Below are 18,779 nucleotides of genomic sequence, written 5' to 3' on the forward strand. Positions count from 1 at the left end.
AAATCGGTTGGGCATAGACACAGCTCACAAGTGGCTAAGCAGGGATTCCAGTTACAGGCAGCACTGCTGTCCCTTTCAAATGGTACTTTTTAAGTGAGATTACACATGACCATTACAAGGATCACTTAATATTGGCTATCCTCTGGCTTTGAAATGTCAATCATTGACATATATGTAGTTATATCCACAAGAAGAGAAAAACTATTTGACATTTGCAGAAGTGCCCCAACTGGTGTGACTCAGTGGGTTGGGTGTCATCCCTGCAAAGTGAAAGTCACTGGTTCAATTCCCGGTCAAGGCACATCCCTGGGTTGTGGGCTTGGCTGGGATGATGGATGTTTCCCTCTGTTCCTCTCTTATATCCATTTTTCTGTACCTCTCTTTGTCCCTCCCATCCCTTCTCTCTAAAAATAAATAAGCAAAATCTTTTTAAATTTTCAAAAGAAACCTTTTAGACACAACATTAGAAATAAGCAACTGAAAATAAAGTCACTTGTCTTTTTGCAGCATCCCTAAACTAAGTAAATATGAGATGCTAAATATTACAAAACCAGACCTGCAGCTCATTTTGTGCTTTCCTTTTGCAGAAGTAGAAAATGCAAGATAAATGACTATTTCAGGAAACATTCTTAGGAGAATTATGAGTACCTTTAGAAATAGCTGCAACATAAGTCAGTTCTAAATGTCTTGATTAATACTGCCATCTAATGCCCAGTGGAGAACTCCAGATTTAGTGTAAGCTGCATATGTCCTGGTGCTGTCCTCCAAAATTACTAACAGAAATGGCAACGCAAATTGTAGGAACAACTAGAACCCTTTAACTGCATCAGTCATTATGAGATCAATTTGAAGAAGCAAGGAGAGCCTTGGGCTCTCTAACATTACAGTCTCGCTTCGGGCATCTTTGGTTTCAGGGTTTGGTGACTCATTATAAAAACTGATTTTTTAATAACTTCATACAATGTATAAGATGAAACATCATGGAGTCGTGACAGCAAAACCCTATTGATATAATCAAGATTTATTCTGGCTTCAGTTTGAATCTCTTTTGATTTTTCAGATTTTCCTCCTTTCTTCTTCTCAGAAAGTATATCAAGAAAACATTTTTTTCCCCTTGGATATTTCCTTAGACATATATCAAAAGAAAATGTAAAAGCTAAAGAAAGTCAGAAGAGTGAAGATAAAAGCAGGTATAGAATGGATAAAAAGAGGCACAGGCTATTTGCACATTCACATGCATGTGTTAATGGAAATGTTATAAATTTTTCCATTTTTAACTCTCCAGGATTATTTCCCAATACTTGATTGAAACTTACTGCTGGGTATACATATAATGACTGAGCTGACATCAAAATATTTTAGCTAGGATATAAGAGATAAAAAGGAAAATTTATTTATTGTAATTTATATATTTGTAGGTTAAAGATTCTTGATTCTTCCTCCAAAGCTCCTATAGTTTTTACATGTTATTTAATCTTTACTTAAATTTAAAATATTTTATATATTATTGCATTTTTATCACCCAAATTTTGGCTAATGATATTCTCTTAGTAAAACTTCTAAAAATCACATCCGCATTCCTGCTAACATGGTGGAGCAATTCTTAGATAACTATGGCTGTAACGGCCACGTGTGTTTAATACCTGGAAGAATTCAGTTCATGGCTTAAAGCTCATTTGATCTTCCAACTTCCTAAAAGTAAGATCGCTTTAGCGAGTGTGACTCAACCACAGCAGATCATTAGTCCGTTTCACAAGGCCAGTTCTCAAACTCCAAGGGGGCCGATAGCGTGGCTCCACCCAAATGAGCCATGCGGCTCATGACACGGAAGGACCATTTGAACAGTGAGTGCACTGGGCAGCCTATCAGGGCCAGGACACAGGACATCTAGGTGAGCTCACCATGGTTCACCCACTTAGCACACTCCCTTCCCTTTGCCGTCAGCTCTGACTTGCTTGCTGGCCTGCTGAGGCTAACAACAGTATGGCCGCTGTTTGCAGAGAGCAGAAGATCATCCAGGCTCAGTTCTGTCTTTGGATATGGACCAATTCCTTCCCATAACATTTACACAAGTATCTAGGGAACAGAAAAAAGATGCTATCTATGCAATTTCAAACTAGTGTTTTTAAAGAGTTGAATGAACGACTGTTAAAAGTGATCTTGAAAACTGATAAAATACTAGTCTATAACTCAGTAGCCATTTTCTAGTAGCTATAAAATACTAGTCTATAACTCAGTAGCCATTTTCAGAATAGCAAGTGGCTTGAGTCCATTCAAACCTCTACTGTTCAAATCAGTCTGTGATTGGCACAGCCAAAATCACTTGCTGGGGTACTTGAAATTGAGCTCAAAGAAAAGCAAATAGCTTGACCTGACATTAATTAATATAATGTTGCTAGGAGCAATTTGGCTTGCTAGATGCAAGACCAAAATTCTTTGAGATTTAACCTTCTGGTATAAAGCACTTCTAAGCAATTTTCAGCAACTCCACGTGGAATTCTTAAAATGCAGAACTAACATTATTAGAATAAATGGCTATGAACCAAGAATGGGAAAGAGCAGGCATTCATCCTGACAGAGATAAATAACAGCAAAGCAAATGATTAGCTGGATACTTGTTGTACATGAACTCAACCATCTTGCTTATATTTACACACAAAGAAAAATATGAAAGGAAAAACAATTGCACTGGAATCACTCAAATAAGCACAATAGTAGTTACTAGGGAAAAATTATTTCAACCATGTCATTAAATTTAAAGCACCCACTGTAGACACTGAACACAGCCCTCCAGTGGACCTTTCATCACAGGCTTAATGTGAAGACTACAAAAAACAAAAACAAAAACAAAAAATCCCTTGCAAGCTAATGTTTTTAGCATTTTGGGCTCTCCTTATTTTGTGATTAGAATATTGAAAATACACACTCCAGAAAAGAAAACAGTATTGTATTCCTCAAAACAGCTTCAAAAAATGTGACTGTGTAAGAAAGAATAAAGCGGGGTTGGGGGGAACTTGTACTGATTTCTCTGCCTGTTCAGGTACATGAATTTCCTTGCCATCAGGGGCTGAGGAAGCACATTCTCTCTCTAGACTCCATGAAAGATAGAAGCCAAAGAATAGGTGACTTGGAAAAGTGTGCTCCGGAGTCATTCACCACAAACTGAAATGAACATTGGGGTTTTATGCAATGATTGTCCATGTTTTGAGATAATTACCTCTTCTTTTGTTACCCTGATTTCCCCTCTCCAAAACAGAAATACTTACTCGATAATTAAAGTTGATCATTTTGTGTAGAGAGCCCTAATCTTATAGTTCTTATTTTTGTTATGTATCTTACTAAGTATTTGATGTTCTCCCCAACATACCTGTCCCTTCAGTCCTGGATGTTGCAAGAACACACAAAGGCTTGCTACACCACTTCTACACCCCTCTTCACAGGTTCCATGACCTTGGTCAAGTTCTTAGGCTCAGTTTCCTCACCCAATATCCCTTTTAAACAAATAAAGCCTAACACATAGTAAGCCTGTAGGAAATGTAGTCTGTTTCATTATGTCCAGGTGAAGCTAGTACCGTCTCATAGAATGACATTCCAAACTATTTCTCTAATCTTCCATAGCTAACCTCTAGGATATTTTTTCTACCAGGTTGTACCATGCATATGTTATTCTCCATTTCCTCTCCTGGAAACATCCTTTGTTCCCCACAGTTCTTTTCATCTTGATAAGTCCCTACTCAGCATGTAATACCCAGCTCAAATATCCCCTCCCCTGGGACGGCTTCCCTAGTTTCCTTGGACATAGTCAGCTGTGGCTTTTCTGCACTCATAGCATGTATAATTTCTATTATTTAATTAATCACATTACACTAAATTGTTAATGACACCTTTTTACTCTTTAAGATTATAATTTATTTATGTATATATTCCCAAGAAAAGACCGGCAAAAAAAATCAAATGTTTGATAATAGACAGATGGATAGATGGAAGGAAGGAAAGAAAGAAGAAAGGGAAAGAGAGAGTAAAGGAGGGAGAAGGAAAACAAGGAAACATTGTTGTATAGGCAGCCTCCCATCAAAACTGTGAATTTATTCTTTTCTCCCCATACCTGAACCTCCTCTGTAGTTCTCTTTTTATTTTTCCATTGATGTCACTATATCCTACTCCCAGGCTCAAAACTTCAGTTTTATTTGACCCTTTCTTCCTCAACTGTTTGAAAGTTAAGCCATTAGGATGCCATTCCTTGTTTCTTCAGGGAATGTCTTCAACTGTCCAACTCTTTTTATTCCTTTTGCACTCGTAAAACTTGTGCCTAACCTGTTTTTAAAACCATCCTAATTGCTCTCCCATATTCATTGTCTCCCTATTAAAAATTATTTTTTAGAGAAAAACTAATTACGTCATTTTCTGATACTCATCATGCTCCAAGTTGGCTTCAGTTGACCTTTTAGCCCTCTTTACTCAATTCTTTTCTCTTCATTCAATATTCTTGCACAATTTCTTTTATTCCACACCTTTATTCTCTTACTGCACATCACATCTTTTTTTCTGGTCATTCTCTTTTTTTTCTAATGCTTTTCCTTTTTATTAGCTCATATATATGCCTTTTAATTAGTATTGTTTTATTTCTCTGAGACCTAAAATCAATGATTCCTAGCACATTGAGTACTAAAAATCATTTAAATGGTAAAAAAATCAAATGTTAAAGACCTCCAAGGAAGGATATAAGATTTTGTCCTACTTATAAACTAATAAGATTGCCTGTTACTCTTTCATGGATGTTTGGCAGAAAGCTCCTAAATAAGAGACAAAGGACTTTTGTTTTATTTTCACCTGAGGATACATTTATAGATATTAGAGAGAGGAAGTGGGGGAGGGAGAGAGAGAGATGGGAGAGAGAAACATCCATTGGTTGCCTCCTGTACGTGACCCAACTGGGAACCACCCCCGCAACCCAGATATGTGCCCTGACCAAAATCGAACCCGTGATCTTTTGGTGCAGAGGGCAAAGCTCCAAACAACTGAGCCACACAGGCCAGGATGGGCAGAGGACTTTTTAATCTTCATAACACCATAAACAGCATGAGCATCAGCATATTTGTGTTTCTAGTCCTTGCCTGGTGCCCCCTAGTCTGGATACATGTTACCTATGCAGTGAGTTTGCTTCACAAATAAACATGGGCCATAGGCCCAGCATTATTTTTAAGCAAGCAGCAAACACTGTAGCACATAACAAACAGCAAGAACCCCTACCTCCAGGAGCATGTAGTTGCAAGGAAATCAGGCTGTGACAGTCTTGACCTACTAGCTGTCTGTATGAGTAGCTACAGCAATGGCTCAGGACCAAGGGCGGGATAAGCTTTGCAGTCTGGCACTCTCAGCAGTGTGCAGGAGGGTTCGGGGCCCATGGTGGGCTGTCTCTCTGCACAAACAGCCGGTGTATATCCATAAACTTGTATTTGTTATTCATAAGACTACCTTGCTATATTTTAAAAATAGCTATAAAATAATTATATCTGTAATTTGTAAAACATGTTACTCAATCTACAGATAATGCAACTTTCAATTTCTGTGGTCCTTCGGGGGCTCTAATATATATAAGCTGGAAACCACTAATTTTTTATTTCAAAGAACTTTGAGGGCTTAGACTATATTTGATGTATTTTTATTTCCCATGGCCTATCACAGTGTTTTGTTTATCTTAGCTATTTAATAGGTATTTGTTAAAGAAGAAAATGAAGGTATATAGAATTGGAATAGAAAATTTTAGAGATCAGTTGCTGTAAACAGTATCCATGAAGACAGCTGACTTTGAAAAAAATATGAGAAAAAGAATAGCTGTGTATGGATCTAGAATGTGAGGAGGTTTGTATATGAATTTCTGAGCTAGTGAGAAAATTAAAAGAGAGAAGAAGAGGTAGAGCAACCCTCATTTCCATGACCACTACTTTCCTAGGAATTAGTACAGGAGTCAACATTTCCATTCCTCGGTTACTAAATTCCAGATAAAGTTCACTTTTATGATATCCTGATGTATTTACCTCTTACTGAGATCAATCGTAAATTCTTGGAAGAGTCTAAGAATGTACCTATTTGCCTTTGTATCAGGTACATACTCAAGCCTAGGCATTTACACACATCATTCCACTGGATTGTCCCAACAGCTCATGAAGGCTGGTATCATTATTGCCATTACTCAGTGGCGGAGCTGAGGCTCAGGGAATTTATATGACTTGGCTGAAATCAGAAGTGGTAAACGATGTCATTGGGACAGGATTTTTACTTAGTAGTTAAAGATACAGATAAAACAAATTTTGCTTACCAGATTCAATTCTTGCCTCTGTCATCAATTATTTCCTCTATAAAATGGAAATAATAATAGTAGTTCATGGGTTTTTGAGGATTAAATGAAATAGTATCATTACAGATCTTTGAACAATGACTGGCACGTAGTAAATGCTCAATACACACCAATAAATGATGATGATGATGATGATGATGATGATGAAGAAATTCTAGAAATTTTGTACTCAGGATCCTATAGCAGCAGTTTTAATCACACAGTGTTTTAAAGGTAATGTTTAGGAATTATCCAAGATATCACATACTTTTTTCCATTCAGTTTTCCTAATGATATATATTGGTAAGACTGATAGTAAATAATTGGTCTGACATGAGATTCTTCAATGTTTGTTCTTCCATTGTTATGTTTTTAGTATGTCTACATAAGGAGTCTTTGTTGGGTCAGAGCATGCCTTTGTATATGGCACTATACACAATAGAAGAAATATAAGAAAATTATATGATTTAAAATAGAAAAGTAAAAATTCCAGTAGATGGCTAATATTTGATTATACTTTTTCTTTAAAATATAATAGAGGTCGTATCAAGCACGTTAAAAGTCCTGAGGAGTTACATTCAATAGCCAGAGAAAGTTACTTCTAGCAGGTAACTATGAATCGCAGCAAAGCACAAATACTAGGAGACTATTTATCAGGAGATCAAGATTCTAGTTCATGTCTTTCTCCTAACAAATTCTGTGATACTTGACATACAGCACCTGTCTGGGTCTCATTGTCTTCCTTTGTGAAAATACAGAGGTGGGGCTAACGTCTGTAGTGGACGTTATCGGGGCCCCACTGAGGTAGATAACAAAAACTGGCCAAACCTTTTTAGTTCCTTCCATCCACAGGTGGGGTGTAGCTCCTCAGTCCTTGAACCTGGACCGGCCTCGTGGTCTTGGATAACAGAATTTAGCAGAAGTGCCTTTGTGCGTGTCCCAAGCCTTTGCCTCCAGAGGCCTTGCAGCCTCCACTCCTGCACTGCCTGACCATCCTTCCTCCATCAGGCAAGCTGGCCTGTGTCATCCTCATAGGTCAGGGTCAGCAAACTTTAGGAAAGGAGCCAGATGGTGAATATTCTAGGCTTTACGACCATAGAGCCTCTGATTCAACAAATCAACCTCACCATGTTCGTTATAAAGCAGATATACACAATACACAAAGAGAGCAGTGGCTGTATTCCCGTAAAACTTTACACAAATAAGCACCAATGCAGATTTGGGCCATGGGCCATCATTGGCAGCTCCCTGTGACAGATGATGACAAATTATATGAAAGAACGCTGCTATTACCCAACCTGTCCCAGCCCTCAAAGCCGAGGCCCCAGGTACGTGAGCATGGCCTGCTCAAACAGCTACAAGCTCCTAAGACATGAAGGACGGTTCAGCTGCGCCTCCACCCAATGGCCAACCTAAAGCAATGCGGCGTGTAGTAAGTCTCTGTAGTGTTAAGCCACTCGGTGTTTTTAAGGCCACAAAAGCTACACGAGACACACATTTTGGTCTCCTTCACAGGTCTTGACTGAGCACTCCCCACCTGCTTCCAGATCGCTGAGGGCTGAGGGTTGTCTCCTAACTCGGAGAACTACCTTGCCTGGTGGTCACCCCGGGGCAGTTCCCAGTACGTAGCTGATGGGGAGAAGAGCAAGCCAAGCCCCTGCCTCAAGGTGGGACCCACTCGGCGCCGCACTTCAGGCCCCCTCTGGGAACGAGCTGAGGCTAGCTTCCACCTGGAACCTCCCTTAGCTTTCTGCCTGCTTCTCTCACTCCCCTTGTCCTGCAAGCCCCTCCTTCTCTGCCATAGACCACCTGTCCAAAACCACCTTCTCAGGTTCTACTTTTAGGAAAGCTAACACAACTTTCAAGAACTCCTTTGTTATCAATCGTAATCAGGATACAACTTGAGATAAAGGCTGAAATGTAAATGCATAGGGCGATATAATAACCCCAAAAGACTCGCTTGAACCCACCTTAGAAATGACAAGAGGAGAATGATTTACTACCACATACATGCCTTGTCTGAATCTAAACGTGCTAGTAGGAGAAGGGAAACTTCTTGAATTTCTTGAAATAAACTTAGAACTCTGATAATTTACTCAACTTAAAATCATTCTCTTAAAATTAGTGAAGTCAACTAACCTTTTGACATAGATTTATTATATTCTTCCCAAAATCTTGTCCAATTAAAATTGTCCCTGCATCATGCTTCTAAACAACTGTAGTCCCAAATCCTGTGTTTCCTGTTGACTTCCCTTTCACTCTTAGAGAAAAAAACAAGCTGATCCATTACATCATGGGAAAATTGAGACTATTAACGCATTTATGCACATATGTAATATTGAGATCACTGGGTGAAGGGTCATTTATAAAAACAATACACTGATCATCATTATTATGCAAACAGTATGTGAGCGTTTTTAGTCCCCCAAATCCCCCCTCACCAAAAGAAGAGGGAAGAGATATTGCCCTCAGCAGGTTCCCGGCAAAATGGAAATTGGGAAGCTGGCTAAAGGAGATGCCTGACAAAAATCTAAAGAAAAAGTAATATGAGCAGCAGGGTTACCCTTTCAAGAGAAGAGAAATAAGAACTGTCAGAGAGGAAGCGTTAATAACTAAGAGAGTGAAGTGTGTGGAGAGCATCTCTAAGGGATGTGACGTAGAAACAGAAGACAGCCAGCCTAAATTTAGAGGCTAGAGAAGGAAAATAGGAGAAAAAGAAAATATTTATTGGAACAAATGAAGATGAGTCATCCATGTTGTTATTTCTTCTGGAGATTGAAACACTCAGAAAAATAGTACAATGAAAAATAATATCAAGCATACCCTCACAAACAAGTATTGGAATTGATGCATTATCAGACACTTCATAATTTAAAAAGTAATTTTAAAGTAATATTTTCACTTTAAAATGCCATCATTTCAATTGCTTGATTGTTTTCCTCTGAGGTATATTAGTATCCAAATGAAACTGGTTCTCTGGCGCTCCTTTCTTAAAGGAGAGAAGAAAGGCAGCATCCTAAAATACAGACTTCTTTTTGGAACTCAGAAGCAGCACTTCATCCAGATTTTCTATATTTCAGTTTCCTCATCTGTACATGAGAAACTCCGGCGATGTTTTAAAATTCAATAATTCTCAGGAAGAAACTGACTTTTCGTTGCATTGTTACTGAGCAGTGGCCCTGAGCGGGCCTGCCGAGGCCCCGCTGCAGCGTGTGGGTTCCCGACTTTGTGCGGGGAAGATTTCACTGTGGCTAAGGAGGGCGCCTGGGGACAAGCTGCCAGCTGCCCCTTGCCTTAGAGTTTAGAAGGCAAGCGTGTGGGAAGAAAGAAGTGGGGGAAGAAGCAGGGAAAGCATGAGCTGGGTCCTTTGTCTTGGGGCTTTTATCTTTTTTTCTTGCAGGCGGGAATCTTAGGGGAGGTCTCAGGAAGGGTTTCAGCGGATGAATCACCAGTGCTCGCGGTGTGCTCTTGCCGGGTCGTGGTCTCCACTGATGGGGGTCTTTAGTCATTGCAGTTGGTTCTGGTGTCGCCCACCTGGTTTTGCCGCTTTCCTGGGCCTTCCACCCTGGTGGCCACCTGCACCTGGCTGTAAATGGCTTGGCCACTGTGTTCAGCTGTCTCAGTTTCCCTATGGCCAATTTTCCTAGTTGCTCGCTGTCCTGTTTCAACATGGATACTAACTGAAGGAAACATTCTAAATAGCATTTTAAAGTCAAATTGCTGTTTGCAACTTCAGAATACATCTTAGAAAAGCAGTACTTTCTGCATTGCCTGAAATCATAAACTAAAAGTACTCAAAAAAGCTAATTTGGTACAGCTGGAATGAGATCTAAGGATGTATGTTAATCTAATGACTGTTTAGTATAGGAAATTATAGCTTAAATAATTTATATGAATTTGGATCTTCATTAAGGTTTTACAACATTTCAAAATGAGTTCTTTTAAGACTAGGAACTAAAAACAGTGGAATTTTCCTTCACAGAAACCGTAGATAAGTAAATGGCAAAGCATAGTTAATCTATAGAATATTTCAGTGTTTATGCAAACCAAGAATGCAGAAAACAAGAAAGCATTTTGAGTTAAATGTCTGTGAATATTTACAGGAAACAAAACCATAGACAAGACTGAAAAAAAGAGTGAACTAGATCCCCTTTAAAATAGGCAGGAAGGTTTAGAGAAGGTTTAGTGTTCACGGATGGAATTGACTTAGTCATAACCAAGAGGAAAGAGGTGAAAAGAGTGAGGACAAAGACGGCAAAAGAGAAGTAAGTAGGAAGTAATGTGCCAGGAGAGGTGGGAGGTGGAAGCCGTGAGAATCTTGTACGCACGTGGAGGGGTATCACCCTGGAAATGCAGAAAACAACTGTTCCTCAGAGACACGGAGAGATGTGAGAAGCAAAAGCAAATGTATTTAGCTACTAGTTGCTTTGACATTCGCTTTTTTCTGGCCTCTAATTCTGGCTTTCTTGTCTTGTTCTAAACCACTTCATCCTGGCAACCAGTATGTGGAAGTGCTTCTTAACCACATGCAGTTCAGCTCCTTCTCCCTGGGCTCCAAGCCCTCCTTCCATGTTGATAGCCACCCTCAGAGCATTGGTGCTTCATGGACGTGGCTGGGTTCCATGATTGATCTCTGGCTGAAATTTCCCATATTACCATGGATAGTCCCATCTTCAATTTCCTCTACTTTTCACTCTCCTGAAACAACACATGTCCCATCCATAGACATGTGGAACATAGACATGTTCCAATACAAACAAGGCTGTGACTATTAGGTCATTATAAAATGTTTGAAATGGCTAATCAAGACATTTGGTATGTGCTACAGTCTAGATTGTTGTGGTATAAAACATGCATGAATTATTCTTTATTCAATGTGAAGCATTTGCATTTAATAAATTGTTTATTACTTTGGCATCAATATATTATATATAATTAATTATGTATAATCATGGAATGTTATATTACATACATATATGTATATAATTCTATTAATAACATATTAGTAATTTTAAATAAATTAGCATGTTATTAATATCAACACTAAATATTTTAAAAATTATTTTAGTGCCTCATTGAGTACCTTGCTCATAGCTCTTCAATATATTATCATTTTAATAAAAAGATAAAAACTACTTTTCTAATTAATAAAGAGGCTTGAGAGTCTTTGTTGAAATTGGCATAAAAATTTGGAAGGAAATAGAGAGTAAAATGCTATTTTGGTTATATGAAAAATTTGGATCAATTTACTTGTAACTGATGTCCTTATGAAATTGAAGCTTCACATCTACTTCTTCCTTATGGCTTTTAGTAATCATTTAAAAGTGGAATAATGTGAAATGAAGCTTAAGTAATAAATAAAGTTACACTATTATTGATAACTGTGTGTTTAAATATTAGTGGATACTTTTTAAATGAAGAGAATATTGTTTAATTAGATGTGTTATCTTTCTAATTCTACTGGCAATTTAAAACATAAAATGAAACACCCTGACTGAAAAACAAAGGTCATTTAATTTCCTTTGCTTCATTCAGTAATTTTTAATACTTCAATGGAAAATAACACTTATGCTAAAATATATATAGATTTCCTCCATTTTAATCTTTTTACCTTATTAAATAAACTCTCCTTACTGATATTAAATATAAAATAAACAACAAATGACCTACAAATGACTTTTTTAAAAATAATATGCAATCAGTTATAACTTCAAATGTCATAAATGCAGAGGAAATCTACTGGAATCTTTGGTTTTTATGGTAAAGAATAACATCTCTATGCTGTTTTTACAAATAAAATATGCTGATCCCTACACATGCAATATATACGTGGAATACAGTAAATGTAATAATGTATACTTATACCTAGTATATTCACTCAACAACAGCAATCATCCATTCATTTAATTATCGTAAGTTGAGTGCTGATAATACGCTAGGCACTGTGCTGAAGAAAATGATTTGACATTTAATGTAACTAAAGATCTGACATGAAAGTGTTTTAACATGAATTTCATTGTCTTTGAACTCTTCTGATGAAGAAAACTGTAACCTTCACATTTTGTATATGCATGGTATAGTTGACCCCATTATGGGTTTTGACTCTAAATTAGCCTGATTTCAAATAATAGTTGTGTTGCTTACTGGATATATAGTGTATGTTAGTTACTTAAACTTTTCAAGCCCCGGTTTTCTCCTCTGTGAAATAGAAATAATAATATGGTTGGGCTTTTTTTTTTTAAAGGTCATTATTGTATGGTAATTACACACACATACACACACTGCTTAGCATGATACCTAATAAATCATAAATACTTATCAAAATGTAATTCTTTTTTTTTAATCCTCACTCAAGGACATTTTTTATTCATTGTTTTTAGAGGGAGAAGAAAGGAGAAAGAGAGAGAGAGACATTGATGTGAAAGAAATATCAATCAGTTGTCTTCTCACATACATGCCCTGACTGGGGATCGAACTGGCAACCTGCAAAAGGTAATTCTTAATAAAACTCAATGCTATAATTCAGGGAAGATCATGTACAGTGATGCCATGTTAATTTCTTATAGGTTCAGTAACAAATTACTGCAAGTGTAGCAGCTGAAACAATGCATATTTCTGGTGTTAGAGTTTTATCGGTCATAAATCCAACGTGGGTCTCACCTGGCTAAAATCAAAAGGACCGCATTCCTTTTTGGAGGTCACAGGGAAGAATCTGCTTGCTGGCTCTGGCCGCATGAGGCCCCCTGCATTTCTTGGCTTGTGACCTCTTTTAAGAAGGCAGTGAGGGGAAGAGGTGGGTGAAAAAGGAGGAGGGCAGTAAGAAGTACAAACTGCAAGTTATAAAATAAATAAGCCATGGGATGCAGTGTACAGCTCAGAAAATGTCATCAATAATGTAATAACTCAGTATGGTGACAGATGGTTACCATTGCAGTGATCACATCATCATGTATATAAATGTCGAATCACTAGGTTGTACACCTGAAACAAATATAATACTGTATGCCATCTTTACATTAATAACAAATTCCAAAAATAAAAAATATAGGCAATAACAGTGGAATGACTCCTTCTCACATTCATCTCTGTCCACGGCTAAAAACGACTCTCCACTTGTAAGACATGTAACTGGATTGGACCCACACAGTTAATCCAGGATAATCTCCCCTGAGTCACACCTGCGAAGTCCCTTTGCCACGTAAAATAACCTTTAGCAAGCCGTGATCCTGCCTACTGTGGGTGCAATGGGGCCAACTGGGCAGTGCCCACGCTGTGGCACTAAGGGCCAGGACGCCAAGGGAAGTGTGGCAGGTGTGGGCAATTCGTGGCAACAAGTAAATCAATTCTAGAGAGACTTTCCATCTTTCCCCTACCTACACGAAAGCACGTTTAGAGTGAATTCTATTACCTTAGAAACAATCACAACACTCTGACTGTCTGTAAGGGAATAGTGTGCAAGTGGAATCAGAATTGAAAGCTAAGTTCACTTATGCTGACATCGGTGGGCTCTCTGAAACTACCTTCTTGCCATGATCAGTATACCCCATGCCTGCAGCGACCTGGAACCTTACTGTTTAACCATTTAATGCTTTCTGGGAACAGCACGTGGTGTGTTCTTGTAAAGCCTTAGCGAGGGGACCGGACTGGTCTGGGCAGCTTCCTCCGGATAAAGTAAACGGATGATTCTAAGTGGAACGATAGTGTAGTCACGCCACTCACGTTTTCCATCTCGTACACAAAGATGTAGTAAAAAATTCAAGTAAATCATTTCACCATTCTATTTAATTCCTTTCATCTTATAAAGGAAATAATATACTTGCCATTTTAATAAGCATTAAAATCAAGTGGAAAATCCATTTGACCTAGTCTTCAAATCAAAAAATTGAATGCAACTTCATTCAGACTTTACTAATATTTTTTGTATATCTACAAAGTTCCAGGCATTAGCTTAGGCATCAGAGCCTTGACAGATGAAATAAATAAAATCATCTTTACTACACTCACAGAGGCTACACTGTATTGAAGACTGAAAAACCGAAAAACTCAACCATCCCTCATTTAAGAAATAAGAAACTGAATTTCAAAATGATTTAAATGCAATGAGTTCTACCTTTGATGCATAATCCACCTTCATATCCAATAAAGCAGAATCCATGAGCAAGATTGGGTTTTTGAGATTAGAGAGGTCAGGCCATTCAGAAGAACATTGACTCCAATTATCCTGGTAATCTAGTAAAGAAAGGTGGTGCAAAAGGTAGCAAGTACACTAATATTAGAGAGACAATGACAGACGGAGCTGGCGTTCCCTTACCAAACACTCTGGGTTTCAATTCCAGCTCAGCATGTGAGTTGATGGTCTTCACCAAACTGTTGGACTTTTCTAAGCTTCAGATACCTTATTTGCAAAGCATGGAGGCAATGAGGCACAGGGGGTAAGAACCCAGCCTTCTGGCTTCAGAATCACATTCCAGGTTTTTTTAAAATATGGTTCTGTCATCTTCAAACTGGGCAATCTTGAGCCCATCACAACTTGTAATGTTAATCCCATTAATATGGGAATAGTAATACCTATTTCAAATGTCTGTTATAAGAAGTCAATGGAGATTGAGAAAAAAGGAAAAAGGACTCGTGGACATGGATAATAGTGTGGTGATTGCTGGGGGGAGGGGGGTTTAAGGGGACTGAAAAAGTAAATAGGGTACACAGAGCATTCGGACAGTGTCTAAAGAACAATAAGCAGCCCATAAATGGTAACTAGCATTATTACAAATAATTTGCAAGTGTGTTGAGGATAATACTAATAAATGCAAGTTAATTTCCACATAAATGGCATTGTTATGAATTTGTGTGTTTTAATAATGAAATTCTACATTTTAAAAGTTTCTATAACCATGGACTCTCCCCTCGTGCCCCAACAACCGTATGGTTAACTGTTCCCCATTTCAGAAAGTGCAAATTTGACTTTGAAAAGGTGCACATGGTTCAGGATCATATATTAAAGTGGAAATGAAGACAGAATTCAAACTCAGTGACCCCCTGGCTCCCTCTGTTCACTGCTTTACCTGTGAAATTATACCACCTTGGCAGTTTAACAGTAACTGAAAACATTTTCAAGGAAGAATATTTATATACACAACTCTTGGTACCATAAATATTTGTCTGAAGTTATCCTGCTCCAGGCCAATCAGCACCTTATGAAACCTGTGATTTAAAAGGCTTGGGTTTTTATTCATGCAATGTTAATATAATGGAAAACAATTCAGTCTCTCCAGGAGGAATGATTTTACGGACATTAGGCAGGTGGAAGACTGCAGAAACTTTACCTTTCTTGACATTTCAAAACAACTAATATATTTTTAAAGCACGCACATTTTGTATCATTCAAATAGTGGTACTGTTAATGATAAACAAGGTTTGTAAGTAATGTGACTTTGAAGCATTTTGTTTACATTGCGTTTGGTACGTGTAAACTTTGATAAATGCCAGTAGGAGTTACCAACATGCATTCCTTTCATAGCAATAGTGGAACATTCTGTACTATTCCAAATAACCCTTTTAACCTTGTGAAAAATGAGTAAGAAGCTAGAAAGTGTAGAGCACTAAAGCATAGTAAGAGCAGAAATAAGTGAGCTTACCTCCAGTTCATTCGCAGGCTACATGGAAAGAGATCGTGCCAAGCAAGTCCATTTCCCGAGGGCCTTTACTCTTTCATGGCACGTTCCTCTTAGACTAGTCAAGAGAGAATGTCCTTATTTTTTACTACTCATTGTTTCATAACAGTTGTCTGGCTTCCTTCCTTATCTGATGTGTTTTTGTAATACCATATTGAATTCGAAATATAATTAGGAAGTAGTTACTAATCTATTCCATAAGTATGTATTTAACACCAGGTGCCATTTATAACAATAAACAGGACAGCTGTCCCGGCTCTCCAGAAACTTACAGTCCAGTGGGGGAAGCAGAAAATTAAGTAGGAGGTTTCAGTACACACAAGCAAAGGCATGCAATGTGATAAGGCCTAAGGCACGGGTCAATAGGGTGTTCTGGAAATATATGGAAGTAAATGGAAATAACTCCAAGGACTCTAATACAAGGCAGTGAGCACCTACTGAGCGCGGCTCTATAATAGAATGTAAATTTAGTGCCCAAGTGCTTCACTGTGATTTGGACTCTCTCTGCTTTTCTCTAGAAACAAACTGCCTCATAGACAACTCCACTTCCTATAGCTAACACTTATTAGATACCATGCTAACTTTGTTTCTTCTTTCTTTCCTCAGTCTTGGACCTCACCTCCTACATTCTCCATCTCAGGGACTGGCCCGAACCCATCCAACTACCACATTTGAATCAGGGGTGGGGACATGCTTAGGGGTCCTCCCTGCCTCTCCCTTCATTCCAAAAGCATAGAATGATATTTGGGAAGGTGACTGATCCGTGAGTAAAACTGGCTCATGAAGATTTTGAGTGGCAGGCTGAAAATCATGGGCGTTATCCTGTAGACAATTGTTAGTCATTAAATCATGGCCAGCATTGCCTTGTCGTATGAGTAAACGAGAGAACATATTTATAATGTACTTAGTAAAAAATATGCATTGTTGATTTTAATAACTACCTAGGAAACATTATAAGGGAGACCATTTTTTAAATCATAAAGTGCATTCTTAATCCAAATATTAATGGGAATATATCATTTAAATAAACAAATATATATGTACATGTGTTTACATATATAGCATATTCTACAGCCAAATAGGAATGACTGTATTTTTTTAATTAGCATATCAGATGACACATGTCAAGAAGTGTCTTTTGAAAGTGGTTATTCAGTGGACCTTACTGATGAGTGTTTAAGAGCAAGGACTCTTGCATCAAATAGGCCTTCGCTGACATACGACCTAAGCAGTTGGCCTGCTGTGTGGCCTTAGGGAATTTAGCCTTGTTGAGTTTCAACACTCTTATCTACAAAATGCATATAAACCCGACCTTTCAGGTTTTTTGTGAGCGTTCCATAAAGTGATGTCATTGAAACACTGAATACATACTAAGAATTCAATGAATTATTAGTATAACTATACTCACATCTTGATAAAAGCCAAGGAAGAAAATGGCATTTTGCCTAAGATGGGCTATTTCCAAGCTTCGTTTGTTTTTTTGAGCATTTGAGGGAACAGTCATTAATAACTATATGACATATCATGACAAGATGGTGGAACATGATAGACTAAAAATTATCTAGAGGCAAACACCTAGAAATACTGGATAAAATTCACCTAACTTCATAGTTAAAAGTCCAAGAAAGGGAACAACCCCAGAGTTAGAAACATAACAGAGTTGAAAACTAATGCAGGAAGTGAAAATACTGACAGGCAGCTATTCTTGCCCATGAGCGGTTGATGTGGACAGTCTTTGTAAACTTACCACTTGGATTTTTTTTTCTGTCTCATAGAAGTGATTTTATAATTCAAAAAAAAATTGGAATCTAGTATGCTTAGAGAAAATGACATGATTACGATAAATATGACCCTAATTTTGAACAGAATTTCTTTTTCCCATTATTTTTATTGTATTTTTTTCCATGACCATTTATCCCCTCATACCCTCCTCCACCCCACCCAGTCTCCTCCCCCTTGCAATCACCACACTGTTGTCCATGTCCATGAGTGCTTCTCTCTTTTTTTTTTCTATTTTGCTCTATCCCTCCTCTCCCGAACCTCCCCTCTTAGCTGGCATCCTGCTCTTTATCTATGAGTCTGTCTCTATGTTGCTTGTTAGTTCAGTTTGTTCATTAGATTCTCATATACGAGTGGAATAATATGGTGACTGTCTTTCTCTGACTGGCTTATTACACTTAGCATAATGTTCTCCAGGTCCATCCATACTGTTGCAAAAGGTAAAATTTTCTTCTTTTTTATGGCTGAGTAGTATTCCATTAAGTAAATATACCATAGCTGCTTTATCCACTTGTCTACTAAAGGACACTTGGCCTGTTTCCAAGTCTTGGCTATTGTAGATAGCCACTGAACATAGGTGCTTATATTCTTTCCAATCAGTGTTCCAGGTTTCTTCAGGTAAATTCCCAGAAGCAGAATCATAGGGTCATAAGGCAGTCCCCAAATGTTCATCATCCCAAACAGAACTCTATACACTTACACAACAAATCCTTATTATCACCTTACAAATAAATCTTTATAATCATGTTTTTAACTATTATTGCCTTTTTCTGAGAAAATGAAATAAAACTAAACCTTTGTAATAAAAAGGGATTAAAAAACTAAAAAAGAAACAAACAAGAATCCTTCAAAATGGAAAGTCTAAAGGATGTTTTAGGCAGAACGAAAATAACTCCTGAGGGAAAGTCTGAGAACAAGAAGAAGAATCGTAAGCAAAGACATTGATAAATTTGCAATTAAATCTAGTAAGTATTGAGTATATGTACTAATAA

This window comes from Pteronotus mesoamericanus, unplaced genomic scaffold (genome assembly GCF_021234165.1).
Source record: "Pteronotus mesoamericanus isolate MK-2021 breed Mesoamerican mustached bat unplaced genomic scaffold, CSHL_Meso_final contig_94, whole genome shotgun sequence".
NCBI classification, from domain to species: domain Eukaryota; kingdom Metazoa; phylum Chordata; class Mammalia; order Chiroptera; family Mormoopidae; genus Pteronotus; species Pteronotus mesoamericanus.